Source organism: Episyrphus balteatus, chromosome 4 (genome assembly GCF_945859705.1).
Source record: "Episyrphus balteatus chromosome 4, idEpiBalt1.1, whole genome shotgun sequence".
NCBI lineage: Eukaryota > Metazoa > Arthropoda > Insecta > Diptera > Syrphidae > Episyrphus > Episyrphus balteatus.
The window spans coordinates 30,875,625-30,890,505 of NC_079137.1; the positions used below are offsets into that span (position 1 = coordinate 30,875,625).

At 31.5% G+C, this 14,881-nt stretch overlaps 1 protein-coding gene and 1 long non-coding RNA gene across 3 annotated transcripts in view; one reads left to right on the forward strand and one right to left on the reverse strand.

Moving 5' to 3' along the window:
- Positions 1–14,881, reverse strand: part of LOC129917867 (matrix metalloproteinase-2) — a 319,353-nt gene that overhangs the window by 236,548 nt on the left and 67,924 nt on the right. The window contains exon 2 of one of the 2 annotated variants that reach the window (XM_055998057.1): positions 12,648–12,743. The exons of the other annotated variant lie outside the window; for it this stretch is intronic. The gene's annotated coding sequence lies outside the window, so the exon portion shown is untranslated. The remainder of the gene's footprint in view (positions 1–12,647; positions 12,744–14,881) is intronic. 2 annotated transcript variants of the gene reach the window in all.
- Positions 804–1,660, forward strand: LOC129917884 (uncharacterized). The gene is made up of 3 exons (XR_008772893.1): positions 804–896; positions 1,261–1,386; positions 1,445–1,660. It is a non-coding gene; the product is annotated as an uncharacterized LOC129917884 (long non-coding RNA).

Here is a 14,881-nt window from a genome sequence, read left to right on the forward strand (position 1 = left end):
TCGCGCTCTCGGCCATCACGCAACCACCATTACACGAGAAGGACGACACAGCGCAGCGACAGGGACAGCAACGCTACGCGACGCGACGATCCTTACCACAGTTTACACCCTCGCTTTTGCCAGCCGAGTCGAGTAGTAGCAATAAAATCCAGAAAAACACAGGGTGGTTGGCTGCACTGGGCATATAGAAACTCTGCTTGTTTAGGATGCGAGTTGGTGAATTAATTTTAATTTTTATGACGACGACGGACATTTAATCCGATGGATATATGGCACTAGCTATAATATATTCTCTGGCGTTTTTATGGTAGCGTACTTTTCCTTGACACATTTATCCTAGTTTATTAGTGTTGTTTGGTGTTGTTGTTGTCAGGCTGTTGTCGTAGCCTAGCATTGACCTTTAAACTCTTGACAGTAAAAATTAAAGTCATCTGTGTGCTGAAGATTAGATTGTTTAGGATTGATAGGAATTCATATAATTTACTAGCAGATATGTATTTGGGGTTGGAAAATGATAACAGGTAGGTAAATAGGTATTAAAAACAAAATTACAGGCCAGAAAAACCTGTATTAGTATAGTTTTCCTTCCATTAACAATCAGTTTTGTTCAAAAAATACAGCATATCTAAACATAAGCTAGAATAATTTTCAGTGTCTGACATGAGACGCTTAGTTAAATAATAAAGATCATAAGAATCCATCGAGTCGTTGTTGAGTTATAGAGTTTTTATAGGGATTAATCGAACGTTTCAACCATATGAATTTAATATTGAATTTTTAGTTACGACGAATTATTTGTTTTGCTAGTTTATGAATCAAATCTAGCTAAAAGTTACTACATTTGAAGCATTTTACTGGCGATTTGGTAGATCTATCAATGTGCCCGTACTTCGTAGGTAAGATATTGAAAAATAATATTCTTGATTTTCAAATTGAACTAGTTTTAATATTTGTTTCGCAATAAAAAAAAATTATAAAAAAAATGTTACGCATACGCCACAGTGACCATTGCAGTTTAAATTGAGACACTCAGCAAAATCCAATTCGTTTGATTGTTGCAACCGTCCAGCGGTGGCAAAATCAAGAATGTTCTAAATTTAAACCTTAATGGTCACTGTGACGTATGTGTTACATTTATTTATTTTTTTTATTGCGAAACAATTTGAATTTGAAAATCAAGTTAACGTTCAGTAATATGGCAAAACTTCAAACGATTAACTGTAATTTCAAATTTGTCTTTTCTAACACTGACACGAAAAGGCTGTGTGATGAAATCTTTGAAATCTGTGACACGTGACGTTATTTGTCGAAATTTCGCTATAATCAAAAATCTAAATCGAATTTGAAAATTTTACAGAGGGAAACTAGATTTTGATATCTAAAAACGTGAGTTCTTTATACATACATAAGTTAATAATTATAATTAAAAGTCGCCATTAAAAAGGGAAATTTTAAAATTTGTATGCGATTTGACAGATTTTTTAATGGGGACATTAAATATACATGATGGAGATTGGGCCATAGTATTTTTTTTATAAATCGATGAACTCCAAGCTGCATACACGAAGAATCAAGACTTCTCATTTCTAAAAATTGAAGTATTAAATAGGGTGAATAGGGGTTAAATGGCATTAAAAAAAAATATTTATTTCTAAACGATAAGTCGTAAAAAAGTAATTTTTCTTTTGTTTTTGAGTTCATTAAATAGGGTAAATAGGGATAAAATGGGAATTGTAAAAAAGATTTATTTTCTAAACGGTAAGTCGAAAAAAATTATTTTTTTTATATGTATGTACCTACCTATGTTCGGTAAAATTATAAAAGTATAACCAAAGTACTGAGATAATTAAAAAAAAATTTCAATACTGAGTTATGCATGGCTTTTTATTTTTAAACTATTCCACAAAGTGGTTATTATAATCAGGAGAATTTTTTTTACAGAAATTTGAGTTAAATATAGAAAGATAATGAGAAGAAATAAGGGTTCTAATACGATGTTTTTTCTGAGACAGTCATTTTGGAAATATGAATTTTTGAAAATCAACTATTTTATATGGGTATATATTGAATGGATTTTTATTTTTAGGATTTTTCAAAAGCTTGCAAAAATTCGCAAACTAATAGAACTTATAAGTAAAAAAGATTAACGTACGTGTGCAATAAAATGGAGAAACTATTTTTTCCTATACAAGGTTTTTGACAGTTTTTTATATAAATTTTTTGGTACAAAAAAGCTTTCAAAAAATTTTTTTTTTAATCAGCAACCTCTATTTAGTCTGAAAAATGTTTGTGGGTTGGGCAGTGTTATGGCTAGAAAATTAAGCTAAGCTTACAAGCTATGCTTTTATTTTTTTTTTTTTTTCAAAAAATATACCATCACTACTTTCGGATATATAAGGCGAATCAACACTTTTAAAGAAGAGGCTATATCAGAGGATTGATAATATCTATGCTCAGTGACGGAAAAATTTAAGCAATGTTACAAATACAAAGATTTTATAATGTTTTAAACTTACTTTTATAATGTTTAAGAAAAATGTAGATCCATGAAAATCTCTGGACACTTTTACTATTATTCCTAAATTGCTACTGATATGAATAAAATTAAGGGACACCGTATAATATAATAATATACATATTTTGATAACTCTCCATATCGACAGAAAAATTTATTTTTGCATAAAAAAGTCCTTAAAACTAACAAAGTTCCCTCCTGTGTTATCACTGTCTAAAAAAATCAATGAAAATTGTTATTCTTTACCAAGAATATATCTATTTTCTTCCATGTGAATAATTATTTTGGCATAAAAAGTTGACACTGAATAAAAGCTAATAATTGTTTATCATCCTGCTCAACATCATTTAAGTTTATCTCACCTGACCTATCTTATCCACCTTACAGCAGTCTCATAATCATCACTCATTATTATCCACCCCATAAAAAAAAAACCAAGTCACAACTCTCATCACAAAATGTTTTAGAGCAAAGAGTAAGGAATGTGGGGACAACACACAAAAAAAATTCGACGACGAGTAGGAGGAAGCAGCAGTAGAATCTACTGAAAGACTCTTGAGTGTGTGAACATGAACATTCTTAGGAGTATTAGTCAAAACGACGCTCTGCTGCCGGAATGTGCCCTTTGTTTGTTCTGCCATGTGAAACATATTGGAGCTGCTAATGGGGTCATAACTTTGCGAAAGTAAATTTAAATTTTTTTCATTCTTTATTTTTTGTATGTTTAATTTTTTTTTTGTTTTGACATTTCCCGCAAAACTATGAAAATTCTTTTAGATTTTAGTTTTGTTTTATAAGCCATGAATTTTTGTGGGTTAATATTTCAAATATATGAAAATGGAGTCATTGAAAAAATTCTTAACTGATCAACCTTAAACATTATAAAAAAAAAACACTATCGTTAGCTCAAAACTGAAAAATAGGGGGCTGAGAAGAAACCATTTTCAAAGTTGCCAAACAAACAACGCAAACTCTTTGAAAAATTGAAAGAAAGTCACCGAAAAGCAGGGAATAGTACAAGTATTCAAGCAGTATTTCTAGTAGCTTTTAGAAAATATTTGGAGAGGGAGAAATGCCAAAAAGAAGAAACAATACTGTCAAGATATACCTAGAAGAAGTAGAGGAACTATTAAAAATCTTAACAGCAGCATGGAAATGTTTCGAAAAAACCTGCTTAACATTGCTTTTATACGATTCTAACATATAGATATGAATGTCTTACAACATTCTGCCAACGGCGGATCCAGGGGGGGGGGGGCACGGGGGCACGTGCCCCCCCCCCCCCAGAACTTAAAGTTCATACTTAAAGGAAATCAAACTATAAGAGTTTTAAAAATATATGAATAATAACAGAAAGAACTTGAGTGAAACTCTTGTCTATTTCTGGCTGAAAATGCGAATTTTGTTGATTGTTGCATCCCTTTCCCATTAAAAGCTCCACCTCACAAATAAATAAACGGCTATTTGTTGGGTACACACGAATTTTTTTTTTCGATTTAAAAAAAAGTGAATTTTCAAAGTGATTTTGGTGAAAAATTTTGATATGGACATCGAATGACATTGAATGATATATAAAATAATTGTATATGCAACTCTATTTCATACAGAGTGGTTAAAAAATTTGCACTTTTTTCGTTGTTTTTTTTTTTAACATTAGTGTTTTTAAAATAGCAGAACACGTCACAAAATTGCATAAACTATATATTATAGAACTGCTGGATATGTAGAACAAACTTGCATTTCAGAAATTTGCCCAAGTTTGCACCCCGAAAATAAAGACCCCTTGAAAAAAAACTCCTCAAAAGCGACCCTTACTTATAGATTTTTATAAATATTATTTTATTGAGAAAATTTCTCCAGGGATACCTCTAAAAATATGTAAAAAAAATAGTGTTCCAAATTTCAAAAGAATCGGTGCAGTAGTTTTGAAGTTATGAGGAGCACCGGCGTTGAAAACATTAGTTGTGGGGATAACGATTTAAAGTTTTGAACTCTGGACTAAAAGACTAAAACGTTCCTAAGGAAAGTATTAAAATACTCATAACTTGGTCAATTTGGCTCCAAGAGACCTACAATTTCAACACAACATTCTTGAGGTATAAAACAATTTAACCCCTTGTAGCCCCATGTGACATTTCTGTAACAAACCGAAAAAGATTGCATAAAAGCTCTACAAAACTATTTTTTTTTCTTTTGAAGCTTCTAATATTATAATCTTTAAGTATTGCTTTATCGAAATAGTACTTCAAATTTCTAATAAATAGTTTTTTCTAACCAATAGTTTTAAATTGACAGTTAATGTTGAAAGTTGGGTTTTTTTTTTTGAAAATAAGCAAATTTGTGTAAAAACTACGAAATTCAAAAAAAAAATAGTTTTTGTTAGTAAACCAAACGGGGTTTTATTTTTGGATTTTAGGAAAGTGCCTAAAAATTAATATTAGATAGTTTTTTACTTGAATTTTTGCATTTTTATATAAAAATAAATTATTTAAACTTTTTTTTTACTCCCAAAATATCGAAATAACTAAGTAAATAATGACTTTATTGAATTTTTAAAAAAATACGTGTTTTATTAAAGATAAAGGCCAATCGATTGACTTATTAATTTTTAAATTTACAAAAGGTTAATGCAAATAAAAAAAAACAAAACTGGGTTTCTCGGCAAAAAAGTATGATTCAGTTTTTTTTGTTATTCTTAGGAACTTTAATATTTATTAGAATGAAGTCTTTAGTATTTGACTAAAAACTACTAGGTCATTAACTAATGGTATAATTATGTCCATAATATTGCAAAATTTTATACAAAATCAATTAAAAAACGTAAACATTTTTTTTTTTTCAAAATTTCATCTTTAAAACTTAATTTCTCAAAAACTATTTGGTGAAACAACTTAAGTCAAAAAATTAAATAAAGAATAGATTACTAACTTTAATATAGCACAGAATTGTACGTGCATTTTCTGGTTTTTTATATTTTTTTTCTTCCGGCTAATCCAGGAGTAAGAGGGTTAGCACTTAAGTGGCTTTTACTGTAACAAGAAAATGAAAATTTTTCCTTCCGAATAACTTTTTGGTCATTTGGTACCTATTTTATATGGGAAATGTGCCTTAAATATTTTTGGCCAGGTTTTAGACCACTGTGGGTCGTTAAAATTTTCTGCTTGTTAGTCAGTCGTATGGTACTTCACTTTATTTCTAACTGTTATTGCTGTTTTTTTTTTTGCCAATCCGTCCCTTGTGCCCCCCTCCAGAAAAAAATCCTGGATCCGCCCCTGCATTCTGCAACACTCTTAAAGGTGCGCAGCAGTTTGGTTTGCGGCAAAGCATATCAACCGTACAAGGACAAGGAGACAAGTCTCCGAGAAGTATTATTTATACTGTTTTGAATCGTTCATATCAAAGAAGATCTAAAAATTCTAGCCTCCAAATTTCAGAAAGACCAACTATTCTCTTTAAAGACGAATCGCAGTGGATTAAAGAGATATTGGTCTAGATGACTGGAGTTAGCATTCTAGAGAAGATTGAGTCTTGTCACAGGCAGGGATCCTTGAAAATAAATACACTTAATAATATGAAAAAAAAAGTTCCTGAACTTTATTCGATCGGATTTTTTGTGTAGCGTTAAAAAAAAATTTGAGTGTTTATTTGTATTTTTTTTTGTTCATAATTTTACGATTTTTTTTTTTTAAAGACGTTCAAAGTTTTTTTTTTTTAATCGTTCATTTTTTAAATATTCAAAATTGTCTGTCTGAAAACGATATTGCTCTTTGGCCTTTAGCTCATTTGCATACATTTTTCTAAAAAGAAAAAATAACTGGTACTTATATCATTCAAATAAAGTTTAAAAATTAAACATGCTAACATTTATAAAATTTTATAAAATTTAAAATCGCGTTTTTTGAAATTTTGTCTTGTTTTTTAATTAAACAATTACAAAAGCTCTTTTTTGTAAAAATTCTGGTTGAAATCTGTTTTAGTTGACTTGTAATACAGGTATACCGTAAGTTAAAGTTATTTTTTTTTTGTTATATTTTAAAAGTACCTACTAATACAATACTCACAAAAATCTTAATCAAAATCGATTGAGCCGTTTTTGAGAAGTTTTTTTTTTTTCGTTGGTTTTTTTTTACTTATTGAGGACGAAATAAAAAATTTGGAAAGCAATATCTCAGAAACGGTAAAAAAGATAATTTTTGGCCATGTTTTTGAAATTTTATAAATTCAAGTCTGATACAACTTTTTTGATTAAAAATTGTTTTGTTTAAATACAAAATTCGAGTTTTTTTAATTTTTTGTATGTAGACAATATTAGTTTCAAAGCTCAAGTCCGAAAAATAAGGATATTCCATGGGCTATAATTATAAGCAACTATGCCAAAATCAGAACTATCGGATTTGACGCTCCATTTTTAATAATTTTTTTTTTTTTTCAATTCTTAAATTCCGTTTCCCGTTGATCCAAACTGATCTTGTCTTCAAAAAAGTTGAGCTTGTCTAAAAAGAAGTCCATGTAACCCATAATATTTTATTGTTAATTCTTGTGGAATGTGAAAAGTTCCTACGTAATTTCATCTGTCTACTACTTATTTTCAAACATTATTCGGTAAAATTCTGACCGTGGTTTCTTACAGAAAAGACTATTTATAAAAAAGTTCAACAACTTTTTACATGATATGCAAATATTTTTGGTTTCCATTTTATTAGATCAGGCGTTTGAAAATACCTCAAAATTATGTATCATATCACTAAGAATGTTTCATGCACTACGTATAAAGAAAAACTCTACCATTCAAAAGGGGACCTTATTTTCTACAATGATAATTTTATTCTGTTCTCACAAAGTGCTTATTGGTTTTTGCAGTATTTCAAAACACTGTCAGTGGCTATATTTTAAAAACATTAAGCACTGTTTTATTTTTCCAATAATGTTTCACCTATCTTAAAAGTGTCACAAGCAAAGTATTAACTTCCCTATTGTTGAGTAAATAAAAAAGCTTAAACTCTTATCAAAATAAGGTATTTTAACTCTACATGACGAAAATAACTGAAATATTTTTTTTTCCTCAATTCCTTGTTCAAATATTAATAGTATCAAATATTAAAAAGTCAAAGGTTTCATCATTCTACGGCGTCTTATCTTTCTCTATGATTTGAACTCGATTTTTGATGATAAGCCAACAAGTTATATTTATAAACAACAGCAACATGGTTGAAGGCGCCACATGTGGAAGAAGCATAACAACAAAACTTCATGCTTCCATCGTTTGATTAATTTTATTCCCGTCAAAGTGTTGGGTTTCAATACTCGTTGCGCTCGCATTTAAAAATAACAAAATAATAATATATTCGTAAGATTGAATTGTTGGATAAGGAATGCGAGACACTTTCAACTTAAACGTTGTATATGCTGGTGTAGGTATCTCTTTTGCAACACCTCGTTTCTAAAGACTCTATATAGCATCACTGTGAAAATACTGACTGACTTGTGTGGCATTTATGAATTCTTAATAAATAAAAAAAACTGCATCATCATACTTGATAACCAAGTGTAAGTTTATTTCGTTCGTTCGAATTTGATCAATTTACTTTGTGGCAGAAAAGATTTCCTGTGCAGTCTTCTGCCGTGCAAGATGCAACGGTGGCGAAGACTACGGCGGCGGCGATGGCAACGTCTCATAGTCGTCTTCGGCACTCAAAGGATAACAATATAAATGCATATGAGGTAGGGGGCCATATCCGCCTTTGATGCGGTCCCATATTGCATCATAATGTTTCTTTGGCTCCATGCAGTCATAGCTGTATAGTTGGCGGCGGCAGTGGCAGCGGCGTCGTCGGTCTTGTCGGAGGTCCTTTGAGAACGAATTGAATTCATAACTACTTACAGATCCATACACACTCATACACATTACACACTTATACATTCTGACAAAAGGAGGAAATTCCCTTTTCTTGAAATGCGATAAAGTCACATCCTAGCTGATGCTCCTGCTGCTGCTTATTTTTTTTTTTGTTAACCTCCACTTTTTTTTCATCTTTTTGTGTAACCTGACTAAGGTGTTGATTTCTTCCTGCAGAGAGAGAGAGAGAATCGAGTCGAAAGGAAATGGTATGTCCTTTGTGCAAAAAGCAGCTGCATATCCTTAGGATAAGTCTTATTCAAAAGAGGGTAATCTTGAGTCTTTTGTGCATCGATTTGAGAGGCTTTCAGAAAGTGTTTGGTTCCCCATTTACAAATCATCGATGACAGAGATACAGCAGAGCAGAGAAGTGGTGTTGGTTAGTTATGGTATGGTTATGGTGATGGTGAGGCAATGAATGACGTGGCGCAATCCATATGAATATAGGGTTATGTTGTTTGGCCCTAATGACTGTACCTAGCCATATAGAATCTGTGAATGGTAAAGACGGCGCATTCATGGAGCCTCGCTCTTGGTAATATAGAGCTTTAAATAATTTCACTCACGTTCTGGATTGGCTTAGTGTTTATATTTTGAAGTCTGCAAATGCGATTTGTATGCGGAACGTGAGATTCACAAATATCGGTTACGCATGGTGAGGTTTTAAACAAACAAACCAACAAACAGACAAACCCCAAAGAAAAGATGTCTGTGCGATGTGCAATGCGATGAATGGATCGCCAAACGGAAGTGGATGTAACACTTTTGACTTGGACACAACGGGATGAGGGAATATTTTTAGACATTCACAAGCATGCAAAAGGATGAGTCAGACTTGAATTCACAAGGTTATGCGGGTTACTATAAGAAGTCGTGTCTTGATTTTTAAAATTGATTCAAATTTGCAATATTGTTATTTTCGTTTAAGGTGCCATTAGGTTAAATGTTCTTTGAGAACGGAAATAGAAATAAAGATTTGGTGTTTTCTGTGGACTTTAGAGAAAAGAGATTATAATGGTGTTGAATGAAGTGGATATTGTTGTGAGGCACATGAAATGGACATATCTAACTGGAATCACACTCCAATTCGGTTTTTGAGGCATATATTAGTATCACTTTACGAGAAATTTGATACATCTTCCATGAAACAGTATGAAATTGAAACTTGGAGTCAGTATAGGTAGTCCAGTGCATTTATAATTTGACCCAGCAGTTTGTACCATCCTCAAATTTTTTTTTGCTCATTCGATAGAGCATTGGCTGAATATCATTACCCTGATTTTTCGCACTCGAGAAATTCACCTTTCGACCGCCATCTTGGATTTTAGTTTTTGTTGAATATCTCGATTTCTATTTATCCTACATAAAAGTCGTGTATACAAGAAACGTAGGAAATAAAATTTCGCGTCTTTTACTTTTTCGATATTCTGAATATTAAAAAAGTTACAAGCCAAAAAAGTAAAAAAAATCGAAAAAAATGACAATTTTAAAGATTTGAGCACTTTTTATCAAAATTATGAAAAAACGTATCGAAAAAAGATTATTTGCCTTAAAATTCTCTACAACTCTGCTATACAAAATTTGGGGGTGGTACAAACTGCTGGGTCGCCCATATATGAACATCATAAATGCACTGGACTAAGGATAGTGGAACTGTTGTGTGGCATTGGGTTGAAGGAATGAATTTAGACGACTAAGAAAATTAATCCGAATAAAAAACCATCTTAATCAAGATAACTAGCATAAATGCGACAGTTAATTGACAAGTACAAAAACAAATTTTCTCATTTTTTAACTTCAATTTTAAAATATTACTTTGATTGTAAAACTGCAGTAAGCAGTAGTACCTTTTAATATTCTGAATACACAACAACTAAAAATAGTTGATTGATTGAAAGTTGGATAACCGCAGCTATTTTGGGCCTATTACAGTATTTAAGAGAATTACACCTGAATAAATTGACTATAACAAGTCGAAAAGTAGTCAATAAAATAATACTTTCGATAACAGAAAAGTCAGAATATAAAAGCGAACTGAGATTTTGCTGTCAAAATATATAACAGCTAAAGAAAATAATTACCAATTGTCAGCAATTTTAACCGCAGTTTATCATTAGAAAAAACCTGGTTTAAAAAAAAAAACTACCCATCACTTTAACAACAGCAGATTTTGTGGCTTAAAAATTACTAACATTAAGTTCATGAATATAGAGTCAAGCCAATGAAGATCAATTTCCGTCATTCAGCAATAAAATAATTGGAAAAAGTTTAAGCAAACGTTTGAAAGCAATGGAACTGCTAGTTCTGACGGGTAACATGATAAACTTTTCGAACAAGGAGGAAAGGAGGTATTGTATTAAATAAGCACATGCACGAAATATTTGTTTGCGTACCTTAGAACTAGGCGGTGTTAATTCGTTTTGAGTGGACTGTAGTTTTTATAGGTTTTTATATTATAGTTTCTAGTCTTCTCTTTTAAAAAATCAAACACGCTTTTTTACGACCCTTCTTGGCTTGAACTCAACCTTATTTTGCCGTGATAGCCACAGCAGAGCTTTACAAAGAAAAAAACGAAATTTTAACAAAAGAATAGAATGACGAAAGATAATTCACAATGGGTTACAAGTTACAAGTTAACATAATAATACAAAATTAATTCACAAAAAGTACGATAAGTAAGAAAAGTAAATTTAAGTTAATAACGCAATGAATTTAAATTAAGACTGGTAAACAGGTGGTGTTTTTGGTCTTTGGAAAATCCGGGTTAAGAATAGGCTATTGGGAAGATAGATGATCGTTTTATTATCAAACTTAAACTTTTACATCTTAAGATATTGCATGATCAAGAAATACAATTTCGGAGAAAACTTTTAAACTATGTTTAGTAGCAAGGTAGAATGGGTAAGTAAATCCACAAACTATCCTGTGAACACAAACACGATCGATTGGTACACTGATGGATCGAGAAGCACTGATGGAACTTGATCAGGAGCATTTGGGTATAGAACCAAACTTTCCATTCCAAGCATATTTCACGAATTAAACGCTAAAGATAAATGAGCGCACTTAAAGCAATATACTATTATCAATTTGTAAGAAATCTAACCGAACTTGGCAAGGCAAATAACACAAAACTCTACTGGGTCCCTGGAAATGGTGAATTTCAGGGAAACGAAGCAGCAGACTCTCTGCAAAGGTGATTTTTTTGGTTAAGAAAGATGTCAATTTCAGACCATTTTTCCACAATACACAAAATAAATAATATCTTCCGAACGGTTGTTTGTCAAAAACGGAGACCTATCTGTCAGTTCAGCATTTAATTTATATATATTTGAATCACAGTTAACAGGATATTTGTTTTTGTTTTAATTTATAAAATGTCATTTGAAAAAATTATTAAGTGAAAAATAACAAATTTTCTTTGTGCTTCTTGTCGGAATATGCTCAAATATTGGTAAAAAATTAGTTGTGTGGGTGGTTTATATAGTTTTTGTGTGTTTTTCTTCGGTGGGTAGGTAATTTAAAAATGATAGAAGATATTACCTTATTTTGTGTACCTACTGTGACTTATACTAGCTCAAGTTTTTTTTTTTTTTTGCTTCCATTTTAAATATTTTATAATTGTATTTTGTTTTTAAATTTTTTTGTTCTATAATTATAAAATACGTTATTACAAAAACTTTCAACGTTAGAGAATTTCTGATACTTGTTTTGTTATATGTACATGTACATACCTAATCCAACTATTTTTGTAAAGGATAAAAATTAAAACAAAAAATCGAATGTTTGCTATTTGCTCACTGTTTTTATTTACCATTTTCCTAAAATTTTCTTAAGACCCTTGAGCTGCTAATAAATTTTTCAACGTTTTTCAAATATTCATAAGGGTTACCTACCTAAATTTCAAAAAAGTTGAAACCATTTTATGTATTTTTTTGATCAAATCTGTTGAAATCTACAAAACATATCGATTCCACTTAATTATTGCATTTTGTTTCTATTAAAGAAATTCAAACCATTAATTTCTGATGACTTCCAAAATATCCAGTTAATGTGCACAATTTTTTTTTTTAATATTTAGTATCAAACCCTTATTAAAATCTCAAACACTATTTTTATTGAATCCGAATCCATAGCCAATAAAACTCTGATTAATAGTTTTTATGTCAAAACTCATCCATTGGTATTTTATTTTATTTTAAAATTTTTTTTTTTTTTAATTTAATTTAATTTTACCTGATAGCTGACTGATTTCCATTAAATTTATTACCCTCACAACATACGCCAAAAGCGTCGTCGTCGTGTCATCATTCGTTTCAATTGTATACATACCTGAAATGAAAGAAACAAAAAAAAAATAAATTAGTTACGAACTCTAGAGTACTCAATCGACAGTTGCTAGACCAAAGACAAAAACACAAAACAAAAAAAATAGAAAAAAAAGAAATTAAAACAGTTCCAAATTCGAAACCACAAATATAATTAATTCTATCATCCGTCTGTCGTCGTCGTCCGGCGCGCAGCGGTTCTATCTCTATTCATTGGCCAATTACAATGTAAACAAAAATTTGTCTCCCAAATGGAAATTGCACCGCGAATCAAATAAAACAAAACCAACCGCCAAAGAGCCTCTATATTCAAATTATAATTCCATTTGCTCCAATTCTGGACTGAGCTGAGTTGTGGTATAGTGTTAGCTGCTAGCTGCTAGGTATATTGAGTTGCACAGCAGCGGCCTTGAGCATATGAACATGGTCATATCATAACATAGTATGAACTATGAACGTTACCAAAATGAAACAAAAAAATACTCTCAAAAGGACATGGAACTTTAAAGTTACACCATGTAGTAGCAGCAACAAGGACTAATGTACGTTGTCCACCACCGCCGCCACCGCCATCAGGATCTACCAACCAATATTCTACCCCAGCCCCATACCAAACCGACTATCGAAAGACCATTGTGTTGCCAGCACAAATTGTTGCAATAAATTTCGATACCGAAACCCCAAAGCTCTACACAACCCAGCCCAATGCCATTGCCCTATACGACAAGGACAGCCGCCAAAGGGCGAGCTTAGAGAAATGGCGAGGTTGGAAAAAATTCTATTGAAACTAAATGAGATATTGGTCGACATCTATTGCATTTGTGTGTTGCGGACGTTCGCATGGTTGAGGGGGTTTTGGGTAGTGGATGGAGCTTATAGTATTACTTGGGGAGGAGGTTGTGCCGCACATTGACAGACCAGCCATGATAGAAAAGATCGTTTGATGGCCAACTGTCATTTATCCTTCTCACGATATCGCATTGAATAAACTATTTGCCAGACAAATACACAAACGCGAGTTTATGCACACTTACAGCTGCCCTATATTCATATAGTATGTGTTTTTTTATGTTTCAGTGTGTTTGTGTGTGTGACGGAATTTATCGTTTGGGGGATAAGACAAATATTGGACTCTAATTAATTGTATTGCGAGCTCTGTACCCCACCTATACATACGCTGCCGCGGTATAGAGGACAAAATAAGGTGCACGTTCCACGATATCCTGTAATATAAGGACCAATTTAACATGATGAGAAAAAAAGGTCAGGAAGCTATATGCCACACCCAAAGATTGTTTTTCTATTGATAAACCTGTTGCTATTGCAAAGGTGCGTTCCATACAGTCGAGGACAAAAGTTTTGTTCTAACAAATTAATGAAGTGCTAAAGTGAGAAAATTGAATTAACTATTTGAATAAATGAATCAGAACACCCAATGGAAAAAAAAACTAGAGTAGAACGGTTTTTTTTTCAGAAAGAATGGCCCAGGAAATTGCGTTCTTTTTTACAGAAAATATGGCAATATTTTATTTACAATAACATTTTTTTAATGTTAGGATTGAATTGTATTTTTTTAATTTAAAAATTTGTATTTGCAGTACTTAATTGTTTTTTTTTTTTTATTTTAAATGTTTTTTATTTGAATAGATATTTTTACAAAACTGCTTTGAATGCCATTTTTTAGCAATAAGATATAATTCCAGGCCTAAAAAAAATTATCATAAAAAAACCTCACCTTTCTTTGAGAGGGCAAAATTGAAAAAAAAATCTTCTACGAAGATTTAAGATTATTCAATACTGACCTAAGGCCCGCTTAGGATTTGAAATGTTTTCCAAGTTTTAAAAATGGGAACGAAAGTGATGATATCAAGTTTTCACCGGAATTCATTGTTATCGGCAGTAAATTTTCCAGGGAAATTAAGTTTTTTTTACTTAATAGCATTTTTTTTTTAATTCTGGCGGAAAAAACAAAAAACAAAGGGAAACAAAATTCCCCTGGAAATTCACGATAGGGCGAATTCTTTGCCACTGGGTACAAAGGGGTTAAGTCACAAAATTGCACTTTTTGGGTTTTGATGGAATAAGAATAAGCTCTATTTTATCTTTTATTTGGTATCAAAAACATAAAGGAGAATGGGCATA